Below are 7,534 nucleotides of genomic sequence, written 5' to 3' on the forward strand. Positions count from 1 at the left end.
ATGACAGTGACTCACAGAAATCTAGTTTCTTATCAAAGTGCAGGGCTCTAAGACAATGTTTTCTTATTTTTCTCTATGATTTCAATAACACTGATTTTTTTCACTTCTTTTAGAAATTTATATCTCAGTTATAAGCATAATGATTTTAACATTTTCTACATATGGAACTGAAAGATGAAAGAAGAAAATTTGTATGAGAAAAGATGCCATAGAGTGAGTTATATAAATAACAGTTAATGCGGACTGGGTAGCTACAAGTTTACCTTTGATGTGTTATATGCAGTCTAACCACTAGGATCTTGAGAACTCTGACATTCAACTGACAACAAACATGGACTGCCAGAAGTGAATCTGAACCTTGCAGAGCCCCATCATGGAAAGAAGAGCAATTCTGAGCAAGGGAGAATTTTCCTTTAGACTGGCTTCTCTAAGGCCTGTCTAAGCAGAAAACACAAAAATTATCACTTTCATTCATTTGTGTGGTTATTTATGATTATCAGTAGAAGGCTGTCTTAAATCCAAATTAGAGTTATTTTGGATGTTCTATGTAAGCATTCCAGATAAAATGTCTCCTTGTATCCTAATAGATAAGGATAATGTGCCATAGATAAGGATAGATCAGGGTAGTGCTAATAGGATGCTCTTTTGAACCTTGTGGCATTGTAAAAATTAAACTAGATTGTGTAAACTCTTAAATTATATATGTGAGTTAACATATAATCTCATTTAATTCATACACACATATGTAGAATGCTTAAGGGTCACCAGAGGGCGCTAAGGAAAACTTTGCTAATAAGACATGGAAGTTATGGCCAACTGACTTGTGAGTCACCCAGAGAAATCAAGGGCAGAAGGTAAATAGTAGTTAGGAAACTGAATAAGATTTGTCTTTCTTACATGAATTAAAAAAGGTAAAGTTGGGACAGAGCCTGGAGATAGTCATTCCTAGCTTTAGGAGCATTTAGCACCACAGCTTATCATTAAAACACTTTGAGTTTCAACAAGTAAAACTGGTGTTTTCTTTTATTTAAAAAATTTTTTTCTTTGAGATCCCAAAGGGCCATCTGAAGATAGAGATTCATTCTACTCTACATAGTTTATTCCCACCCTATGGGGATGGGTCATTTACTTACTCTTCTATTCAAAATATATATTGACTATTCTTGGTGTGTCATCTAATGTTAGCATAGTGGATCTTGAAAAAAAAAACTGGCAAGATAGATACCCTCATGGAAATTTTGGTTAGTGGTGGGGAGTTGGGGAATATATCCTAACAAATCAACCAGGACATATGTATTATGTGCTAAAAGGAATAACAAAGTAGAGTAAGAAGGAAAAAGGATGAGTATTGAACCAAGGTGGATGATCTGGAAGTTCCTTTATTAAGAAGCTTGAGACAAGAGAAAGAGTAAGCCATATGCAACTCTTGTAGACGTGATTTCAGATACAGGAAACAGAAAGTGTGAAAGCTTTCTGAGACAGGAATATACCAGTAAAATGTGGATAAGATTGCAGGGCATCGGACTAAGTGAAATGAGCAGGCAGAGAGCATCAAATACTACAGGATTATATCTCTTTTCAAGTGGAATCTTAAAGAATAGACTCCCTACAAATGGCGAGTAAACTGGTGGTTTTTAGAGCAAAAGCCTTTGCATGTGGGGAGGGAATTGAGATATTAATCAAAGTATGTAAAATTTCAGTTGTCCAGAAAGAGTAGAGATCCACTGTACAACGTGGTATCTGCAGTTAATGACAGCATGTTATATACCTGGGTACCTCCAAGAAAAGAAACTTTGAGAATTCTCACCATAATAAAATGACAATCTTGTTAGTAACATATTCACTAGATTGACTTATGCTTTTCACAAGGTATTCTTTTTGTTTTTAGTGGTACTAGAGTTTGAATTCAGGATCTCATGCCTGCTAGGTAGTTGATCTACTTGAGCCACATCTGTGTCCCTCTTTGGCTATTGTTTTTCAGGTTGGGCACAATATTTATTTGCTGGAGGTGGCTTCAAACCTCAATTCTCCCACATAGCTGAGACCACAGGCATACATTTCACCTAGTTTATTGGTTGAGTTAAGATTGCTAACTTTCTACCCTGCCTGGCCTTGAACTACAATTCTCCCAATCTCATCTCTGCCTCCCAGATAGCTGTAACTATAGGAATGAGTCACTGCACTGGCCATAATGTAAATATATTTCAAAACACCACATGTCATATATATATATATACATATGCATATATATATATATATATATATATATACATGTAGCTATATACAACTTACCAGATAGGAAAAGAAAACAGCAAGGAGGCCTATAGCAGGTGTAAATACATGGAGAATGGCAGGTGAGGTAGGGTAGTCCAGAGAATAAAGGACTTAAAGGAATAATGTACAGCCTCTGGCTTTTCAACAGGGTGAGATGAAGAGCCAGTGAAAATTTTAGGAAGAAGTGTAATGTCATCTGAAGTTGTAAAACCACTACTTTGTTTCACTGGTGATTGTAGACTATAAACAACAAGGATAGGTCTAGAACAACTATCCAGGCTAAAGGTAGAGAGGCATGGCAACAATGTAGATGGGTCGTAATGATGGCTTGGGTCACATTCCAGTTACTGGGGTTGCATAAGCAGTCATCTCCAACATAGTGGACATACAAGTTCTGTGGGTCAGGGATTTGGAATTTCAAAGGGCATAGCGGGGCCCCTAAGGACTCAAAACATGGAAATGACCCAACAGCTAGGAAAACGTTTTGTCTCATTGTAAAGGTTAAGAGAAAAAACATGTTGAGAAGCGTAGTGAATAACTGAAATAGTATCTGAAAGCTGACAAGGAGACAAGATGAGAAAAACGAAGTCTATTGCTAAAAGAATGGCAAAACTAAACATTTTAATATTCAGGAGAAGTATCCTGTAGAGTTAGACAAATGGATGAATTAAGAGAGGGAGGGCGTATTTGTGGGGGCCAAGGCAAGAGGGTTTAGAATCTAGAGGCCAAATGGAAGAGACCAAAGAGCTGGTCTCTGATGAGAGCAGAGCTCTTTGTGTATTAATGAAGAAGACTGAGAATGAAGGCAAAGTGCAATTTAGTTGGTAGATTTGATAGTGACAGGGGAGCTCTAATATGCTTGCTTCTGTTTTCTTCTTAAAGCATGGTACAAAGGGATTGGTAGAGAGTGAGGACATTGGAGGAGATACAGTGCATTTACACAGAAAAGAAAATAGAAAGTGTTCAGTGTGGAGAGGGAGAGGTTTCCTACACCTGCCCAGAGTACTGATTTATGATCATAGAATTAAGAGAGTCCAGCTTGACAGATCTTCTCAGCAGTATCAGTTGCTTAAATATGGCTATGAAAAAGGCAAATAGTTGTATTCAACCAACATCAGACTATGTCCTGCAAGTGCATCCTAGAGAAAGAGGGGTCTGGGAGCTAGCAATCTTTTTTTTCTTTTTTTAGAATAATTCTCTGTTTGTGACCTTTGTTTTTTCATATTTACTTGCATATGTTAGTTATACAAAGAAGGTAAGAAGTTTCACTGTAGTATTTCCATATATGTGTATAGTGTATCCCAATCAATTTCACCTTCTTTCACTTTCCTTCATTCCTGCTTCTTAAAATAACTTGGTTAAGTTTCATTGTTCTGTTTTAATAGATAAAGTACTTCCATCATGTTTCACATCTGTGCCCCTGTTGTCTGTAATCCTAGCTACTTGAGAGGCTGAGACTTGGAGGACGGTGGACAGAAAAATTTACTAGACCCCTTCTAAGCCAATGTTTGGGTATGGTGACATATGTCTTTCATTTCAAGCTGTGTGGGGGTCTGAGATTCACAAGGCCATGGTTCCAGGCCAGCCTGGGGAGGAAAATCCATGAAACTCCATCTCAAAAAAGTGAATCTGAACCTGTACTTGTCACTGCAGTAACTACAGGAAACATAAAATATGTGGAACACGGCCAAGGCATGTGTTTGGGGGAAAAATGAAACACAATCTCACAAGCAACTGATGAAGTAAACAACTCTAGGCATGGTGCAGCGGAAGAATGCCTGCCTAGCAAGTCTGAACCACTGAATTCAAACCCTAGTACCACTAATCTTTTACTGTGATGGAATATACATTTACATTTGGATGAGAGAGGATAGTAAGGATAATGGACTCATTAAATACATAGAGTTTCCTATTCCACAGTACTGTAGAAGAAAAGTAGGGAGAGATAGGGTAGCATTCATTTAGTCAGGTGCCACAAGTGGTATAGCAAATAGTTATAGGCTTCTTTAAAACTGTGACTTGAATAATATGAAACTAAAATGAAGAGCATTCAAAGTAGGGGAAACTGCGCAGAAGGTAGTGAGTGAAAAGTAGCTCCATATTCTGAATGCTTTATTTAATGTGCATTGATCATTTTACCTCACACCAACCTAAAGCACAGCAAGTTTTATTGCTGTCATGTGCTTAGAAGTAAGTACCCCAGGCCTACAGAGCTGATGTGTGAATCAGGTCTCAGCTCAAGGCAAACTTACCCAGAGACTACTGTTTCATCACCAACATAAGCCTGCAAAGTCTCTTTCCGTTCTTTCGGTAGAACGAATGTGGATTTTTTTTTACTGACACAATAAAGGAAGTTCCAGAAATAAATAAAAGGCTAACAATAATAAGCGAGCTACCTCCTATCAGATAATTTACACTTTATGAAAACGTACATGGGAATTCCATGTAGTGTTATGGGATCCAGTTGAATATACTCTAGTGATCACCAACCAGAAGTTAGCATATTCAATAAGAATGCCACAAATAAATGAACAACCTTGACACAAGGAATTATGGCAAGTACATGATACTGGAAAGATAGAAACACATAGGAACTTACGTTTTCTGCATTGCTGGATATAAGTGTAACCTTGAGCATGTCTTTCAGGAATCCTATGTTGGTGACATATCCATCATTTGGCCCCTAACACATGAAGCAGTTTTATTCACTTAGCCTTTTCCCCTGTTAGCTTTCTTTACCTTTCTTGTCTTTCCATTATGTGAGCAGGGAAGCACTAGTTAATTGCTATCATTAACACAGGGGCACTCAGATCCTTGGGGGAAAGAAGTCTAAATGATAAAGGGATGGGAAATAGAACATTTCAACTCTTCATGGTAATTCAGTTTATTCTTCAGGGCTTCACAGATTCCCGAGGGTTGATTATTTATTTGTGCAGCTTATTTTTATTTTCCTTCCTAATTATTATCTGACATTTCAGCTCCAAGATTTGAGAAATCATGTGCTGTCCCCTCTCCTCAGTAACATTAGCAATTAATGTTTTAAGAACCTAATTTCCCATGTATTAATGAACTGTAATAAAAAATAAATCAGTGGAGGAATTTAATTATCGTTGAGGTCTCTTGGTTCTAGTTAGAAAGCAAGACATGCTTAGTATCTCACTCTTAGTAGACTCTTAGGTTAAAAGTCATGTTAACTTTCAGGATTATGTTTTTCTGCTCTAGTTATTTTTCTGTTCAAGCTTGATTCTTTGTTTTTTATATGTTTTTATTGTAAAACTACTGTTGAGTGTGGTCTGCTTCAGAGATCACAGGTAACAAGGCCTGATATCAAGTACATGGACTAGTATGGGTTCCTTTTAGTACCTTCAAGAGCTCCTGCAGGGTCACTAGGTGGTTCCCCTGAACATGCAATACTGGCTGAGTAGTGGCTGAGAAGAGCTAGAACTGAAACATAGGGAAGCAGTTTGAGTCATACTAGAGGTTGAGCTGTGCTCTTCAAGGATAGATGGACATGGCTGGTTTTGAGTCTTTGAATAGGCAGGCAACTCTCTTACATGGAGAGGTGCTAGAATTGAATTTCAGTGCTATTTAGGAGTCCATAGAATCTGTCTCTCCTAAGACTCTTTGCAGTGGTCCCAGTCATGGGACTAAAGCCAAATTACGTTGTAGTCCATCTTACAGAGAAATAGAGATGTTTCTGGCTCTGGAGCCAGGACTGTGGTTAGTGAATCTGTCACTTGAAATATTCCTCCCAAGACTTGGGTTTTGCTAGCTTTTTTACCTCCTTTTATCTAAGTCCCACACTGCCCACAGAAACACTTTGTCCACAGATGACTGAAGAATTATTGTTGCTGTGAGGAGATAAGACTAGAATACTTGCTATCCCACAAATTTACCAACCTATTTTTTTTCTTTTAAACAGAAAGTGAGATAATTCACTGAGGTCAAAGGGGGAAAGTGTTTAAAGAGAATAGAGGAGATTTAAAATAGAGAGAAATAGAGTTATTGAGCAAGTTGCTTATGTCTCTCTAGCACTGAAGTGAGGTTACCAAGTGCAAATTTATAATGATACCATTTTCTCTTAAATATGAAGTAGACTGATGAATTCCTTCAGAGTAACCGTCTTTCTACTTATGTATGATAGAGGATAGAGAGTGACAAAAATCTTTTGGAATTGGTTAGCAAAGTGGACATGAATAGGGGTATGCATTTTTACTTAATTAGAGAAATAAAGATAAAGGGGTTGATGCATTTGGAAAGGTAACAAAGTCCAAATCCTGGAAATGACAATGGAGTTGAAGAACTGTTAGGTTAGAAATAGTCCAATAAGCATGCTGGAAATTCAAGGGACATATGTAGGATTTAGTGACTTGAAGGTTGGGCGGTGATATTTTCTCAAGGGAGACTATGATAGAAGCAGAATGGGAAAAGCTAGTGGAAGTGGAAATCAAAGTATTGGAGAATTCATGAGTGTAGATGATGAAATCCTCTAGGACTGTGCTGAGAATTAGGTGAAAAGGGAAGGCAGGTGCCAGAAACCTTAATGAATGAAGCAGCGAGGGTTAAGAGAAATATTACTTTTGCTTAAATACAATGGAATTATTGAAACATGAGATAATAATGCTCCTCTTCCTAGAGGGCCACCAGGCAAGCGATATCAGAGGGAGGAGGATTTCAGTTTAAGCCAAGGGGGTAGGGTAATATTCCAAGGGACACAGACAACTTGTGTTTTACAGGAGGAGCAATATTAAGTGAAGATGTAGATTCAGGTAAGATTTGTTTCCACAATCAGTCCTTTTCTTCCTTTTATGCCTCTTTGCTTAACATCTGTCCACTTATCTATCCTTTTTTCTCAGTAGGTCTTTTCTGGAATTGTTTCCTTTGCTTTTAATCTGATGCAATTCCATTAGTCAGTTCTTGCTTATTTCTTGAGCTAGTAGAGTCTAGTTTAGAAAGTCATTGCCTGTGTCTATATCTTCTCTGCCTATATCTTTTTTCCATGTTTTCCTGGAATATTTTCAAATTTTCAAGAATTATATTAAGGTCTTTGATCCATTTTAAATTGATTTTTATACAGGGTAAGAGACAAGATTCTAGTTTGAGTCTTCATACTTATGGATAGCCAATTTCCCCACATCTTTTTGTGGAAGAAGCTATCATTTCTCCAACATATTTTTGGCACCTTTGTCAAAAATCAGATACTCATACCTGTTGTGGGTTTATTTCTGAGTCATTTGTTTTATTTCGTTTTTCTATACAT

This window comes from Dipodomys ordii, unplaced genomic scaffold (assembly GCF_000151885.1).
Source record: "Dipodomys ordii isolate 6190 unplaced genomic scaffold, Dord_2.0 Scaffold19, whole genome shotgun sequence".
Classification (NCBI taxonomy): domain Eukaryota; kingdom Metazoa; phylum Chordata; class Mammalia; order Rodentia; family Heteromyidae; genus Dipodomys; species Dipodomys ordii.